Source organism: Canis lupus, chromosome 36 (genome assembly GCF_048164855.1).
Source record: "Canis lupus baileyi chromosome 36, mCanLup2.hap1, whole genome shotgun sequence".
NCBI lineage: Eukaryota > Metazoa > Chordata > Mammalia > Carnivora > Canidae > Canis > Canis lupus.
Window position 1 is genome coordinate 30,741,800 of NC_132873.1, and position 17,771 is coordinate 30,759,570.

The 17,771-nt window shown below is 45.3% G+C and overlaps 1 long non-coding RNA gene across 4 annotated transcripts; it reads left to right on the forward strand.

The window, feature by feature from the left end:
- Positions 1–1,473: 1,473 nt before the first annotated feature.
- Positions 1,474–12,850, forward strand: LOC140625820 (uncharacterized). 4 transcript variants are annotated; one of them, XR_012025119.1, is made up of 7 exons: positions 1,493–1,630; positions 2,165–2,237; positions 3,298–3,386; positions 3,676–3,787; positions 4,599–4,723; positions 11,347–11,482; positions 11,700–12,850. It is a non-coding gene; the product is annotated as an uncharacterized lncRNA (long non-coding RNA). The 4 variants fall into 4 exon arrangements; XR_012025120.1 differs by having other exon boundaries at positions 1,498–1,630; positions 2,025–2,237; XR_012025118.1 differs by lacking the exon at positions 2,165–2,237 and having other exon boundaries at positions 1,474–1,630; positions 11,687–12,850.
- Positions 12,851–17,771: the final 4,921 nt, after the last annotated feature.

Below are 17,771 nucleotides of genomic sequence, written 5' to 3' on the forward strand. Positions count from 1 at the left end.
TAGACTGAACCCAGGGAGCGCGAGACTTGTGCGCTGAGACCCTCCAGGCTCTGGGAGGCCATCCTGGGCTCGTGGGGCGGGAGCCTCAGCTTATGAAAATGTCCGCAGTTCCTGAAGCCACCCTCAGTTTCAATGTCACTACTATCAAAATCATGGTGGCAGTTCTTAGAAATAGAAAAAAAAAATACCCTAACATCCGTCCCACGGATGACCCCGGACAGCAAGTCAGTATTGGAGAAGCATGACAGAGTGGGACGCAGCACTTTCCTATTTCAAACAATGTCACAGAGACACAGGATAAAGCAGTGTGGTTCTCGGGCCCCCAGCTGGCTCCATCGGTTAAGCATCCGACTCCTGACCTCACCTCCGGTCCTGATCTCGGGGTCGTGAGTTCTAGCCCTGGGCTGGGCCATGGAAGAGGCCTGATGCCTACTTAAACAAACCAGACCCATGGGGGGTGGTTCTGGCATCAGCTGAAGGAGCAGAACAGAGAGCCCGGAAGGACATGTGCTCTGATACAAGGGATTTTTTTTTTTTTTAAGTTAATTTAACTCAAACCCAATTAGTTAGGTTTACAGTGTAGTGTATTATACTTTCAGAGGTGGAATTCAGGGATTCACCAGTTGGAGAGAACAGCAGTGCTCATGACATCACGTGCCCTCCTTCAGGCCCATCCCCCGTTACCCCGCCCCCCTCCCCTCCCCTCCAGCGACCCGCAGTGTGTTTCCTCGGATTAAGAGTCTCTTTTTCCTCCGTCTCTGTTTCCATCTTTCCTTCCCTTCACAGATGTTCATCTGCTTTGCTCCTTTAATTCCACCTGTGAATGACGTCACACGGTCATTTTCTTTCCCGAGTGACTTATTTCACTTAACACGATCCCTCTAGTTCTGTCCGCGTCACTGCAAACGGCGAGATGTCCTTCTCTTCGACAGCTGAGTGACACCGACCTCTCTCTCTCACCACCACACGTCTCTGTCCTCTTTATCCATCCTCTGCCCGAGGGCACCGAGGCTCCGCCCGCAGTGTGGCTGCCGTGCACATCCGGGGCAGGTGCCCGGCGTCTCCCCGCGTCTCCATCTCCCGGGAGCTCCGGGCCGCGCACCTGCCGGTCCGGGGCGGCTCCAGCGGGCACTCCCCGAGCAGCCTCCGCGCTGTCTCCAGGGCGGCCGCACAGGCCCGCGGCCCCGCCCGCAGCGCAGGAGGGTGCAGGGGGTTTTGCGGGACGTGGCGAAAGTTTGGTCCACATTCCACGTCGTCCCTGGGCTCCAGGTCCCCGTCCGCCAGTGTCCTGGGAAACCCGGGGTTGGGCTCCGCGTCGGGGAGACGTTTCCGCCGCTCACAGGCCTGGGCTGGAGCCTGGACGGAGGCGGGGGCGGCCCTGGGCGCGGGGACACCGCCTCCCGCTCGGCCTCCTGCGGCGCCTGCGCGTCCCGCAGGGGGCGCCCGAGCCCAGGCCCCGCCGGGGGCGCGTGCGCAGTAGCCTCGTCCGCCTGCTGACGGGAGCCCGCCTGCGCTGGGGAGGCTCGGGGAGGCCGCGGGGCCGCGTCCACGCTGACAGGGCCCGGCTCCTCAGGACCCGCGGGGAGGCTTCAGGAAGATATGGGGCCGCGTTTTAGGATTAAGGGTAGAGGTAAGGGGTTAGGGGTTTACTTTTAAGGTAAGGGGTTTGGTTTAGGGTTAGGGAGTGGGGTTAGGGGGTGGGGTAGGGTTAGGGTGGGAGCCAGGGTTAGGTGTGGATTAGGGGCTAGCGGTTCGTGTTTGGGTGTCCGTTAGTGACAGGTCTCGTGTTAGGGTAGGGGAAGGTCAGGGTTAGGGTTAGGGCTGGGGTGACTGTTTACGGGTAGAGTTGGACCTGGTCATGTGCCTGGCCGGGGGACTCCCAGGATCTTCGGGTTAAAGTGTTTCGTTTAGGTTTTGGGTGAGGGAATGTGCCCGGCCTCCCGTCGTAGGGCAGATCTATTTTTAACTCTTTGAGGAACCTCCACACAGTTTTTCAGAGTGGTTTTAATATTTATTCATGGAAGACACAGAGGCAGAGAAGAAGCAGGCTGCATGAAGGGAGGCTGATGTGGGACTCGATCCCAGGACTCCAGGATCATCCCCTGGGCCGAACGCAGGCGCTAAACTGCCGAGCCACCCAGGGATACCCTCTTCCGTTTTTCAGAATATTTTCTATGCATGTGACAGGAATGCCTTGGTGTGATCCTTGGTTCCTCTCTTCTCTATATTTTATTCAGGTAAAACTTATTAAATCATAGTGCGGAAACTACACTTAAAATTATTGTACATGTTCTTTCGGTTACTTAGATATTAATGTCTCACACTATGATGATGAATTTGATATTCACTGTGAGTCTGGTAGTGTTTACTTTAAAATTTTTGAAGCTCTCTTTTTAGGTACATACAAATTAGAATGCTATCTCTCTGAAGAGGGACACTATATCATACTTAAAGGGTCTACCCAACAAAAGGACCTAAACATCATGAATAGTTATGCCCCTAATGTGGGAGCTGCCAAGTATATCAATCAATTAATGACCAAAGTAAAGACATACTTAGATAATAAATACACTAATAGTTGAAGAATTCCACACAGCAATTTCTGCTAATGAACAATCTTCTAAACACTACATCTCTAAAGAGACAAGAGCTTGAAATGATCCACTGGTCCAGATGGATTTCAGAGGCAGAGGGAGAAGCAGGCTCCATGCAGGGGGCCTGACATGAGACTCAGTCCCTGGTCTCCTGGATCTCACACTGGGCTGAAGGCGGTGGTAAACCACTGAGCCACCAGGGCTGCTCACACCTTTATTTTTGAAGCATGTGTTTGCTTAGTGCAGACTTCCATGTTAGAAATAACTCAGCAATTTGAATAGACCATTTCACATTTCATTTTAAAAGTCTGTTACCAATCTTCTTGGTAACTTTACTAAAGATAATGTGTTTTACTATCTCTGGCTGCTCTCAAATTTTTTTACTTTGATTTTTATCTATTTTACTGTGATGTGCTTAGGTATCTCTTGTTTTATCCTGCTTAGTGTGTGTAGGCCTCCTAACATCTTGAATTGTTGACTTTCACAAGTTTTAGAAAATTCTTAGCCTGTATATCTTCCTAGAAACCATTTGTTCCATTATCTGTCCTTTTTCTTTTGAAAGTTCATGTAGAAGTATGTTAGGTTTTCTCAGAGTAGTCCTTTTTCCGGTTCTTCTGTTCTGTTGTGTATTTTCTGTTACTTTCTCTTTCATAGTTTATTCTGGATTTTTTTCCAGACTTCTAAGTCTCATTCTTTTTTTTAGTTGGATCCAGTTTGTTATGAAACCCATCCAAGGAATCTGGGACGATGAACTGAGCCACCGTTGGGCACTTAACCAACCAAACTACCCAGGTGACCCAATTTTTTGCTTTAAATTACTGTCTGGTTCAGTTTTAACTCCTCTTTATCATCTCTTTAACTCCTGAAGATTTTTGTTTAATTGATAATCCAAGTCTGAATAACCCAGTACTCTATCGTTTAAGTTGATACCAAGTGTCCTTTATTTAATGAGGGTATTTAATCGGTATGCCATTAACTTTTAGCTGCTGTGAAATTTTATGTAATGTCTAAAGATTACACTAATATGTACATGTCCATGGAACTGAGTATATTTATCTGATGTGAATTTTCTTCTTTCTAGGACAATTTCCTCATGGGTAGTAAACCCAAAAGAGACAAAACACAAGCTACCAACTGGTGGTGATTCTGTACGTAGGATAAGCACCATTGCTTCAGCCATTGTAGATGCATCAGTGAGTACTGATCCTTCCCAACTTGCTACCATGATCAAGGCGCTTTCAAATAAAACCAGAGAGACTTTTCAGGAGGACAATGAACAGAAGGACTATTCCACGGAGTCTCATTTCTTCCCTAGTGATATAGAAAAAAGTAGTAGCTCCAGCATGTTTGATATGGAGAAATACCTTACCAGAACAGAAGTTAGTAGATATGAATGTGGACTGGAAAACTTTTCAAGAGCCAGTAGTATGTCTGATATTTGGGATTTATCTTTGCAAAAGAACAGACTACACAAGACATCCATACAGTGGACTTGGGTACTACTAATAAAACCCGGTTCTGAAAGGAACTGGAAGAATATATAGTATTTACTTTTTATGGTGAAAATGGAAAGAGTGAGAATCAGGAATCATTTAGAACAAACTTTCCACGTTCAGTTATTACAAATACAAAAGAGAGTGAACATATGGTAGTTGACATGAAGCCCTATCCTATTGACAGCAAATTACCAAATATTGGTAACCGTGTAACAGCCCATCGGTATCCACTCCAAAATCTGATAGTGATTCATTAGTAAGGAATCCCGGCCTAGCAACTGTTTGGCTGTCAGAAAAGTGTGAAGAAATACCAAATAATGAAGAAAATCAGAGGGAAAATGAATGTGCTAGTGAAGCAAGCAACAGTGAAAAACTTGTGACTTTTGTTGGAAAACATTGCATAGTTGCACCTAAGAATGTTGATAACTGTTGAAGTAATTGTTTACGTTCACAGAATTATAAGTGATTGTGTTGTTGTTCTCATTGGAAAATAACACTTTTATGATAGGTTTGCAAAAATCCCTCTCCTGAAGATGGTGGACATGGCTCAAAGGATGACCAAGATAGCTTCAGACCTTCCTCTTTTCCACTGAATCATTCTTCTAGCGAAATTTCTGGAACAAGTTTATGAGGGTAGGTACTTACCTTTTATTTTCTTTAATAAAAATATGTGTTCAGTATAAGAAAATTGGAAAAAGCGTAGAGAAGAAAAATATCACTTATAGGTTCATTTCTCAATGGTAACCATTGCAAATATTTTTTGAATTTGTTTCAAGCCATTTTTCTCTGCAAATTTTTATAGTTTCTTGTTTTCACTTATTATAATGATTCTTTGTATTTAAGAGAAAAGTAATAATGTTACAGTCTACATCGTAAATCAGTCATGGATTATTTGATGCCCCTGGTGGGTAGGGGTTGATACTATATTTTACTACGTTTTGCCATTTTATTTTATTTATTGTGTGTTTTGCCATTTGAGATGAACAACTTTGCCTATAAAATTTTTTAAATGTTTTGTCTGACTTCCTAAGGCTAGATACCTAGAGGTGAAACTATTAACACATTATTTTATTTATTTATTTATTTATTTATTTATTTATTTATTTATTTATTTATTTATAAATTAATTTTTTATTGGTGTTCAATTTACCAACATACAGAATAACACCCAGTGCTCATCCCATCAAGTGCCCCCCTCAGTGCCCGTCACCCTATCCCCCCCACCCCCTGCCCTCCTCGCCATCCACCACGCCTAGTTCGTTTCCCAGAGTTAGGAGTCTTTATGTTCTGTTTCCCTTTCTGGTATTTCCCACACATTTCTTCTCCCTTCCCTTATATTCCCTTTCACTATTGTTTATATTCCCCAAATGAATGAGAACATACATTGCTTGTCCTTCTCCGACTGACTTACTTCATTCAGCATAATACCCTCCAGTTCCATCCACATTGAAGCAAATGGTGGGTATTTGTCGTTTCTAATGTCTGAGTAATATTCCATTGTATACATAAACCACATCTTCTTGATCCATTCATCTTTCGATGGACACTGAGGCTCCTTCCACAGTTTGGCTATTGTGGCCATTGCTGCTATAAATATCGGGGTGCAGTTGTCCCGGCGTTTCATTCCATCTGAATCTTTGGGGTAAATCCCCAACAGTGCAATTGCTGGGTCATAGGGCAAGTTTATTTTTAACTCTTTGAGGAACCTCCACACAGTTTTCCAGAGTGGCTGCACCAGTTCACATTCCCACCAACAGTGTAAGAGGGTTCCCTTTTCTCCGCATCCTCTCCAACATTTGTGGTTTCCTGCCTTGTTAATTTTCCCCATTCTCACTGGTGTGAGGTGGGATCTCATTGTGGTTTTGATTTGTATTTCCCTGATGGCAAGTGATGCAGAGCATTTTCTCATGTGCATGTTGGCCATGTCTATGTTTTCCTCTGTGAGATTTCTGTTCATGTCTTTTGCCCATTTCATGATTGGATTGTTTGTTTCTTTGGTGTTGAGTTTAAGAAGTTCTCTATAGATCTTGGAAACTAGCCCTTTATCTGATACATCATTTGCAAATATCTCCTCCCATTCTGTAGGTTGTCTTTTAGTTTTGTTGACTGTATCCTTTGCTGTGCAAAAGCTTATTATCTTGATGAAGTCCCAATAGTTCATTTTTGCTTTTGTTTCTTTTGCCTTCGTGGATGTATCTTGCAAGAAGTTACTGTGGCCAAGTTCAAAAAGGGTGTTGCCTGTGTTCTCCTCTAGGATTTTGATGGAATCCTGTCTCACATTTAGATCTTTCATCCATTTTGAGTTTATCTTTGTGTCTGGTGAACGAGAGTGGTCTAGTTTCATTCTTCTGCATGTGGATGTGCAGTTTTCCCAGAACCATCTATTGAAGAGACTGTCTTTCTTCCAATGGATAGTCTTTCCTCCTTTATCGAATATTAGTTGGCGATAAAGTTCAGGGTGCACTTCTGGGTTCTCTATTCTGTTCCATTGATCTATGTGTCTGTTTTTGTGCCAGTACCACACTGTCTTGATGACCACAGCTTTGTAGTACAACCTGAAATCTGGCATTGTGATGCCCCCAGCTATGGTTTTCTTTTTTAAAATTCCCCTGGCTATTCGGGGTCTTTTCTGATTCCACACAAATCTTAAAATAATTTGTTCTAACTCTCTGAAGAAAGTCCATGATATTTTGATAGGGATTGCATTAAATGTGTAAATTGCCCTGGGTAACATTGACATTTTCACAATATTAATTCTGCCAATCCATGCGCATGGAATATTTTTCCATCTCTTTGTGTCTTCCTCAATTTCTTTCAGAAGTGTTCTATAGTTTTGAGGGTATAGATCCTTTACCTCTTTGGTTAGGTTTATTCCTAGGTATCTTATGCTTTTGGGTGCAATTGTAAATGGGATTGACTCCTTAATTTCTCTTTCTTCAGTCTCATTGTTAGTGTATAGAAATGCCATTGATTTCTAGGCATTGATTTTGTATCCTGCCACGCTACCAAATTGCTGTATGAGTTCTAGCAATCTTGGGGTGGAGGCTTTTGGGTTTTCTATGTAGAGTATCATGTCATTGGCGAAGAGGGAGAGTTTGACTTCTTCTTTGCCAATTTGAATGCCTTTAATGTCTATTTGTTGTCTGATTGCTGAGGCTAGGACTTCCAGTACTATGTTGAATAGCAGTGGTGAGAGTGGACATCCCTTTCTTGTTCCTGATCTTAGGCGAACAGCTCCCAGTGCTTCCCCATTGAGAATGATATTTGCTGTGGGCTTTTCGTAGATGGCTTTTAAGATGTTGAGGAATGTTCCCTCTATCCCTACACTCTGAAGAGTTTTGATCAGGAATGGAGGCTGTATGTTGTCAAATGCTTTCTCTGCATCTAATGAGAGGATCATACGGTTCTTGGTTTTTCTCTTGCTGATATGATGAATCACATTGATTGTTTTACAAGTGTTGAACCAGCCTTGTGTCCCAGGGATAAATCCTACTTGGTCATGGTGAATAATTTTCTTAATGTGCTGTTGGATCCTATTGGCTAGTATCTTGTTGAGAATTTTTGCATCCATGTTCATCAGGGATATTGGTCTCTAATTCTCCTTTTTGGTGGGGTCTTTGTCTGGTTTTGGAATTAAGGTGATGCTGGCCTCATAGAACAATGTTAGAACTACTCCATCTCTTTCTATCCTTCCAAACAGCTTTAGTAGAATAAGTATGATTTCTTCTTTAAACGTTTGATAGAATTCCCCTGGGAAGCCATCTGGCCCTGGACTCTTGTTCTTGGGAGGTTTTGGATGACTGCTTCAATTTCCTCCCTGGTTATTGGCCTCTTCAGGTTTTCTATTTCTTCCTGTTCCAGTTTTGGTAGTTTGTGGCTTTCCAGGAATGCGTCCATTTCTTCTAGATTGCCTAATTTATTGGCATAGAGGTGTTCATAATATGTTTTTAAAATCGTTTGTATTTCCTTGGTGTTGGTAGTGATCTCTCCTTTCTCATTCATGATTTTATTAATTTGAGTCTCCTCTCTCTTCTTTTTAATAAGGTTGGCTAGTGGTTTATCTATCTTATTAATTCTTTCAAAGAACCAACTCCTGGTTCTGTTGATCTGTTCCACAGTTCTTCTGGTCTCGATTTTGTTGAGTTCTGCTCGAATCTTAATTACCTCTCTTCTTCTGCTGGGTGTAGGATCTATCTGCTGTTTTTTCTCTAGCTCCTTTATGTGTAAGGTTAGCTTTTGTATTTGAGTTCTTTCCAGTTTTTGAATGGATGCTTCTATTGCGATGCATTTCCCCCTTAGGACTGCTTTTGCTGCATCCCAAAGATTTTGAACGGTTGTATCTTCATTCTCATTAGTTTCCATGCATCTTTTTAATTCTTCCTTAATTTCCTGGTTGACCCTTTCATCTTTTAGTAGGATGGTCCTCAACCTCCACGTGTTTGAGGTCCTTCCAAACTTCTTGTTGTGATTTAGATCTAATTTCAAGGCATTATGGTCTGAGAATATGCAGGGGACGATCCCAGTCTTTCGGTATCGGTTCAGACCCGATTTGTGACCCAGTATGTGGTCTATTCTGGAGAAAGTTCCATGTGCACTTGAGAAGAATGTGTATTCGGTTGAGTTTGGATGTAAAGTTCTGTCGATATCTGTGAAATCCATCTGGTCCAGTGTATCATTTAAAGCTCTCGTTTCTTTGGAGATGTTGTGCTTAGAAGACCTACTGAGGGTAGGTAGAAAGAGCTAGATTGAAGTCACCAAGTATAAGTGTATTATTATCTAAGTATTTCTTCACTTTTGTTATTAATTGATTTAAATATTTGGTAGCTCCCACATTCGGGGCATATATATTGAGGATTGTTAAGTCCTCTTGTTGGATAGATCCTTTAAGTATGATATAGTGTCCCTCTTCATCTCTCACTACAGTCTTCAGGGTAAATTTTAGTTTATCTGATATAAGGATGGCTACCCCTGCTTTCTTTTGAGGACCCTTTGAATGGTAAGTAGTTCTCCAACATTTTATTTTCAGGTTGTAGGTTTAGTCCTTCTGTCTAAAGTGGGTCTCTTGTAGACAGCAAATAGATGGGTCCTGCTTTTTTATCCAGTCTGAAACCCTGCACCTTTTGATGGGGTCATTAAGCCCGTTCACGTTCAGAGTTACTATCGAAAGATATGAGTTTAGTGTTATCATGGTATCTATTCAGTCCTTGTTTTTGTAGATTGTTCCACTGAACTTCTTCTTAAAGGGGAATTTTAAGAGTCCCCCTTAAAATTTCTTGCAGAGCTGGTTTGGAGGTCACATATTCTTTCAGTTTCTGCCTGTCTTGGAAGCTCTTTATCTCTCCTTCCATTTTGAATGAGAGCCTTGCTGGATAAAGTATTCTTGGTTGCATGTTCTTCTCATTTAGGACCCTGAATATATCCTGCCAGCCCTTTCTGGCCTGCCAGGTCTCTGTGGAGAGGTCTGCTGTTACCCTAATACTCCTCCCCATAAAAGTCAGGAATTTCTTGTCTGTTGCTGCTTTAAGGATCTTCTCTTTATCTTTGGAATTTGCAAGCTTAACTATTAGATGTCAGGGTGTTGAATGGTTTTTCTTGATTTTAGGGGGTGGATCTCTCTATTTCCTGGATCTGAATGCCTCTTTCCCTTCCCAGATTAGGAAAGTTTTTGGCTATGATTTGTTCAAATACATATTCTGGCCCTCTGGCCCTTTCAGCGCCCTTGGGAACCCCAATTAAACGTAGGTTTTTCTTCCTCAGGCTGTCGTTTATTTCCCTTAAATTGTCTTCATGGTCTTTTAATTGTTTGTCTCTCTTTTTTCCTCAGTTTCCCTCTTTTCCATCAACTTGTCTTCTATGTCACTCACTCGTTCTTCCACAGATTAAATAAATTTTGATGGTTATTCTTAAAAAAACAAAAGAAAGAATTCTTGGCTGCATACTTTTCCCATTCAGCATATTGAATATTTCCTTCCACTTACTTCTGGCTTGCCAAGTTTGTGGACAGATGCTGCAACCTGATTCATCCTCCCTTATAGGTTAAGGACTACCCCCCACCCCGAAGCCCCACCTCCGCTACTTTCAGGATTCTTTTCTTGTCTGTGTATTTTGTGACTTTGACTCTGATGTGCTTGGGTGATGGTCAGCTTCTGTTGAATTTATTGGGAGTTCTCTGTGCTCTCGATTTCAGTGTCTGTGTCCTTCCTCGGGTTAGAGAAGTTTACATAATTTGTTCAAATAAAACTTCTGCCCCCTTACTCTCTCTTCATCTTCTGAGTCTCCTATGATATGAATGTTATTGTTTTAATAAGTGGCTCAGTTCCCTCGGTCTGCCTCTGTAGTCCATAACCTTTCTTGTCTTTAAGGCTTCCACTTGGGACTGCATCTCAGTTATAGCATTTTTAACGTTGGCCTGACTAGATTTTAGTTCTTTTATTTTTACAGTAAGGGATTCTCTAGCTTTCTTCTGTGCTCTTTTTCCAGCCCAGCTGCTATCTTTAAACTGTAGTTAGACATCATATATGTGTATTGATGAACTTCCTGGCTGTGAGTACTACCTCATGTTATTTTATGGAGGTGAATTTCTCCATCTCATTATTTTTTCCAGAAAAGAAAGAAGGAAGAAAAAGAAAAACCAAGAAAAACAATAACTGACTTCCCAGAAAAACACCAGATTCTGTGTTTATTTTGGCCTGCTTGTTAAAAGATTCTAAATCCCAAAATAAGAAACACAATTAAAGTACCATGAAAGTAAACAAAAATAAGAAATATATAAGGTACATACATAAAAATTAAAAGAAAGCAATTAATAAAAAAGAATCAAAGAAAATAAATGAAAATAAAGCACAAAGTACAAAGGAAGCTAGACTCTACTTTCCCGGCAGAGCTGAAGCTCTGCAGCCTCTGTGGTCCGACCACTTGGTGGCAGCGAGTGGTGTGTGCGGGGTCCGGGGACGGGCCCGTGGCGCTGATTGTCAGGTGCACATCTGCCTGGGAGATGCACCTGCGGGGTCAGAGGCGGGGTGGGCGTCAGCACCTCTGGCCTCCAGCGGGCGGCGCTGTGCTGCTCCCTGAGACTTGGCGGGATGTGGGTGGGGACGCTGGGTCCTCTGGCTCTGGGGCTGAGCATCCCGCCCCCCAGTCTGCAGGGGCCTTCACAGAAGAGCCCCCAAGCCCCGGGTTCTCCGCCACTTCTCTCAGAACCCTGCGTTCACTCTGCCTGCGTCCGAGCTTCTTTTGGTTTTGTTTTTTTATCTCAGACTGTTGTGCCCAAGATTGCGAATCTGAGAAACCACCGAGAAGCCGACACCGATGCAAACACACGACGGTTATTTACAAGCTGGAGCTTGCGTCCAAGTACACCTGACACAGCGGAGCAGGGACTTGGACCCCAAGGTGGGTTCTAGCTGAGTTTTATGGGCTGGTCTAGGGGACCTCCAGAAGTGGGGGGAGGAATTTCTCAAGTTCTGTTTACATTCTGATATGGGGCTTTCAAGGGCATTGAGCTCTGTTCTCATTCTAATATGGGGCTTTCTGGGACCTTAAGCTGTAAGCTGTTTTTTTCTTTTTTTCCTGTAACTGAAATAATGTAAAATTTAGCTCTTATTCACAGGGGCCTGGGATGGCAGTACTTGTGCTAACACTGAACTTAAAGTGGAACAGCCTTAATTTTCTCAGCCTCCACACAGACAAGTGACTGAAGTTTAAAACTCCAAATTTTAGGGGCTGCCCTTGTGGAGACCTTGCCCGGGAGGGTGTCCTCCCACACCTGGCCTTTGCTGGCCTGTCCCAGGAACGCGGCTCCATGACTGCACAGGGGTTTGCAGTTTGTGGCCACACAGGGCAGACAGCTGGCCCGAGTCCCGCTGCTCTCAGCCGGGTTCCTGCTCCTGTGCCTGGGAACAGTAGGCGCCACCATCCTTGGGACCCCTGGGATCCTGATCCCACCCTGTCGCTCCAGGGACTGCCCCCCACTTCTCCACCTGAACACCTTAAGGCTGGTGTGTCCCCCACTCTAGCAGACTGCTGAAAGTTCAGATTTTGTGCTCTGCTGCTTATAATATTGTGTGTAGACCCGTCAGCTGGCTCCCTGCCCTTGTGGGATCTGGGGCTGTGTCTCCCCAAGATCAACTGATTGATTTTTTTAATATTTTATTTTTCTGTAATCTCTACACCCAACATGGGGCTTGAACTTGCTACCCCAAGAACAAGAGTCCCATGTTCTTATGAACCACACCATTCCGGTCAGGCTCCCTTTGATTGATTGATACATGTTAATTGAAGCAAGGGTGTTGCATGTCTCAGGGCAGAAACTGAGCCCATGCTTTGAGGTGTGGTGGAGTCATTTGGACCTTGATCAATGTTAAAGAAACCATAGCTTCCCCGGGAGCCCAGGGAGCAGGGCCCAGACACATGAAAAGTTGATAATTTCCTTTACTGTAGTAGTTATTTTACTGACTATTTATTTAAAGTGCTATTCAATGGTAAATGTCAATCTAGGATTGGGATACAGTGAGAACGTTCTAGGATTTGGAGGTAACTAAAGCTCCCCGTCAAGGACTCAATGTTCCAGTTCGATGCAGAGATAGGCAAGGAAGCAAAGAGTTATGAAACATGGCACTGGGGTGCCTGGCTGGCCTGGTTGGGGGATCTTGATCTCTGGGTTGTGAGTTTAAACTCCATGTTGGGTATAGAGAGGACATAAAACTACAATATTTAACAAATAATAAATGGATGAACAAATAAAGCATGACATCAAAGTAAGTGCTTGCTTATGTCTCACCTGGGACCTATTCTTGATCTCCCCGCTTGCACTACTTGGCCCAGATGACGTCCTCCACAAGGGACAGTCCCGCCCGAGTGGAAGTGGGCGTCTTTCATTGTAAGACCTGTGGTTCCCCTCGTTCTGCAGGGAGAGAAGGGCCGTGAAGGCATGAATTCAGGGGATTAGCATACACCTAGGCAATGATCATTCCCGAACCCGGTAGCCAGAGCTCGGCCTCCTTTTAGGATCCGATGTCATAACGAAGCCTCTTTGGTCATTGGCTTGGATGCAGGGTGGAGGCTAAACTAGAATTAGGAAGAACAAAAGAGGAGGAAAACCAGAAGCTGAAAGAGAGGAGGACAGATTTCACCATCCGTAGCCTTCACAGGGACCTGGTGTCCTTTCCTAGGAGGGGCCCCCCCCTCCGTAGGATGCTTCCCGCCCCTCTGCGCTCCTTGTTGGAACCCAGCAGGCACATCTCCGTGCCTCCAGCACCTCTGCAGTCGTGGTTTATAGCGTCTTCCATGTATCCTATTGGGGACCACAGCGTTGTGTATGTAACCATCCAGCTGCTGTTTGACAACATTGGGGGGATTCTGACTTTTGTTGGTTTTGGGGTGTGTGTGTGTTTATCACATGCAGCTATCACGTGCAGCTATCGGATCCTCTGGCTGGGTCACCCAAGCGCTGAAATGGTTGGCACAACATCATTTCTGGTGCTGGCGCTGGGCAGCTAGCTGGGCTCTCCTGGCCAACCCGGGGCTCGCTCGTGCAGTGACTTTCCACTGGAGGGTCAGCGGAGCTGGAAGTTCCGGCTCAGCCACATTCCCATGTCCGGCAGTGGGTCCCGCTGAGCGCCAGCTGCTTCTCTTCTCCCCGATGCCTCTCCAGCAGGGAGCCAGACCTCGGGGCCGCCCTGGGGGGAGCTCCTGAGGAGCCGGCTGCCCATGGCCAGGAGCCCTGGGGCTGCCTGTGTGTGGGAGTCGGGGTGGGGTCGGGGCTGGAGTTCCTCGGTCTCCTGTGCTGCCTGGCCTTCTGGCCGAGCCCCATGCTCACCCAGCCCCTACTCACTAGGGCGAGGAGGGTGCCCTCCACAGGCTGGTGTGAGAGATCCAGCACCACAAGTTGTGCATGCTGAGTCCACCTGGTGAGGGTGGCCCAGGTGCGTGAGCTGCAAGTGTGGGACCCAGGAAATTTAACAAAAATCCCCTACCCCTGGACAAGCAGAGCAGGACTGATTCCATTTTGTGCTACACCTGCCACCTCCCCTATGACCCCCACATGTCATGCTTATGGCTTAAGTCAGGCCGCTGGGCACACCCTAATTGGAAATCGGCTCATAGCAATGTAACCCTGCTTTGTGCCCGCCAAAACTGCGACCGATTCTGACCAAAGTAATAGGCCAGCTCAAGGGGGTACTATAGGGTAAGATGTAATTCAATCGGCCACCTGCGTGTGGACCGACAGAATGTGCAATGTTCTGCGTATCCCATGGGCCACTGGCCCCTATAAAGCTGCTACGCCTCTTAGTCTCGGGGTCCAAGTCCCTGCTCCCCTGTGTCGGGTGCACGTGGACCCAAGCCCGAGCTTGTAAATAAACCCTTGTGTGTTTGCATCGGTGTCGGATCCTCGGTGGTTTCTCGGATTCGCAATCTTGGGCACAACACAAGGGCCTGGTGTCCTGACATCCCTTCCAGGGCCACGCTGACCACCCCACAGGCCCTCTGTGCCCGAGGCACACAGGCACGGAGATGCAGGGAAGGGAGGAAGTGCCGCAGAACCGGCCAGCCCAGGCCCCCTGGACAGAGGGAGCACAGACCTCCCAGGTCGCTTTGCACAGACCCTGGTGACCTGTGGCTCTCTGGCTGTCACTCTGTCCCAGCCCCTCCTGGCCCGCGGGGCACAGGCTGAGTCACAGTAAGAGTCTGTGGGCTCCTGACCCTGGCGTCTGGCTGCCCCTGGAAGACACGTGGGGACGACAGCTGTGTGTGCCTGGCGGCGCCCCTGCAGGGGCTGGTTGGGGCCTGGGTGGTGCCCCCTCCTGCTCTCTGGGGGTCTCTCCACGCCCCATGCACAGAGTTCTGGGAGACACAGAAACCGGCTGGCTGTGCACTTTCGCACCACAACAATTTATTGACTTTCTACATTAACAGGCTCAGAGCCGAGGGTGCGCGCCTTCCCCTGGGGAGAGAGACCTTTCTGTTCTTTAGGGGAGAGCAAGAATTACACGGGGTTAGGGTTCGGGTTAGGGTTCGGGTTAGGGTAGGGTTCGGGTTAGGGTTCGGGTTAGGGTTAGGATTCGGGTTGGGTTAGGGTTAGGGGTTAGGGTTAGGGGTTAGGGTTAGGGGCTTAGGGGTTAGGAGTTAGGGTTAGGGTTGGGTTTAGGGTTAGGGTTTAGGGTTAGGGGTTAGGGTTAGGGGTTAGGGTTAGAGGGTTAGGGGTTAGAGGGTTAGGGGTTAGGGTTAGGGTTTTAGGGTTAGGGTTTTAGGGTTAGGGTTAGGGTTTACGGTTAGGGTTAGGGTTACGGTTAGGGTTAGGGATAGGGTTAGGGGTTAGGTTTAGTGTTAGGGTTAGGGGTTAGGGTTAAGGGGTTAGGGTTAGGGGGTTAGGGTTAGGTTTAGGGTTAGGGAGTTAGGGTTAGGTTTAGGGGTTAGGGTTAGGGTTAGGGGTTACGGTTAGTGGTAGGGGTTAGGGTTACGGTTAGGGTTAAGGTTAGGGATAGGGTTTGGTTAGGGTTAGGGTTAGGGGTTAGGTTTAGTGTTAGGGTTAGGGTTAGGGGTTAGGGCTAGGGGTTAGGGTTAGGGCTAGGGTTAGGGCTGGGGCTAGGGTTAGGGGTTAGGGTTAGGGTTAGGGTTAGGGTTAGGGGTGTCCTCTCGTTTCACCACATTGTATCCTCGGGATAAATACCCAATAGTTCAATTGCTGGTTCATAGATTTTTTTTTATCTTCCTGAGGAAAATCCACTCTGTTTTCCAGAGTGTTGCACCTGCTTGCATTCCCATCAAAAGTGCAAAACTGGTCCCCTTTCTCCACATCTTCACCAACATTAGTTTACTGTCTTGTGAATGATATCTTTCTCAGCGTGGAGAGCTGGAATGTCATTGTTCTTTAGGTGTGTATGTACCTGATGTCAAGGGTTCTGGAGCATTTTGTCATGTGCTTGTCAGTCAACAGTGTCTTTTTAGGTGAAATGTCTGTTTATGTCTTCTGCCTATTTCCAGCCTTCCTGGATAAAGGTGTTTGGCTGCATTTTTTCTCATTTAGTACTTGAATATAACAGGCCAGCTCTTTCTGGCAGGCCAGATCCCATTGAACACGTCTTCTTTTATTTTTTTATTTTTTTAAAGATTTATTTATCTATTTATTTATGATAAACACACAGAGAGAGAGAGGCAGAGACACAGGAGGAGGGAGAAGCAGGCTCCACACTGGGAGCCCAATGCGGGACCCGATCCCAGGACTCCAGGGTCGTGCCCTGGGCCAAAGGCAGGCACCAAACCACTGAGCGATCCAGGGATCCCTGAACATGTCTTCTTTTAATCGACATATCTCTCCATAGAAGTTCATAATCTCCATCTTCTGGAGACGATGTCTCCATCTTCTTTTAGGACTTTCTATTGATCAATGAAATTTCAAGCTCCAATTTTATATGTCCAGGTGTTGATCACCTTTGTGTGATTTTGGGGGGGGATTCCTCTCTGTCTATTGAATACAAATGCCTGTTCAGGGAAGTTCTCAACTATGATTCATTCCAATATGCTTTGTGTTTTTTGGTCTCTCGCTCCATAACTTCTGGAATGCCAGTAAGAATAATATTATTCCTTCTCAAAATATCACTTGTATCCTGATATCTGCCCTAGAGAATTCTGAACTGTCTTTCTTTTTTTTCCAGCTACATTCCTTTCCATGAACATGTCTTCTACATCACTTACTGTCTCTGCTACCTCCTTATCTCTATGTGGTAGCATCCAGTTAAAATTGAAAGTCAGGGAATGGATTTTTCATTTCAGCCTGATTTTCCCAATTCTGCAGTATGGGAATTGCTGCAGTACTCTTTCTTTTTTCAAGAGCCACCATTAGATTTAACATTGTGTCTCTGGGTTTTTACCTCTGACATGCTACTGAAATTGATATTCCTTAGGTTTGTGGCAGAGAGTTTTATTCTCATTCTTTCTGTTGTCAATTCTTCTCCTCTTTTTGTATAGTGCAGAATGGCTATATGAGTGAGTAGAGTCAAAAATATTAACCAGGACCTAAGTAAAATATAGCCAGAAAATTCTGAAGATGTCTAGGACTGTAAAGTAATGGAAAAAGAAAAACAACTCAGCCATTAGAAATGACAAATACCCACATTTGCTTCGATGTGGATGGAACTGGAGGGTATTAAGCTGAGTGAAATAAGTCGATAGGAGAAGGACAAACATTATATGCTTTCATTTATATGCTTTCATTCATTTGGGGAATAAAAATAATACTGAAAGGGAACAAAGGGGAAGGGAGAAGAAATGGGTAGGAAATATAAGAAAGGGAGACAGAACATGGAAGACTCCTAACTCTGAGAAATGAACTAGGGGTGGTAGAAGGGGAGGAGGGCGAGGTGTTGGAGTGACTGGATGTCAGGCACTGAGGGGGGCACTTGACAGGATGAGCACTGGGTGTTGTTCTGTATGTTGGCAAATTGAACACCAATAAAAAAATAAATTTATTATTAAAAAAAAACAGAGAAAACAGAAAGACAACAAAGGGAAAAGCAGGGCAGCCCCAGTGGTGCAGCCGTTTGGTGCTGCCTGCAGCCTGGGGTATGATCCTGGAGACCTGGGATCGAGTCCCACATTGGGCTCCCTGCGTGGAGCCTGCTTCTCCCTCTTCCTGTGTCTCTGCCTCTGTCTCTCTCTGTCTATGAATAAATAAATAAAATCC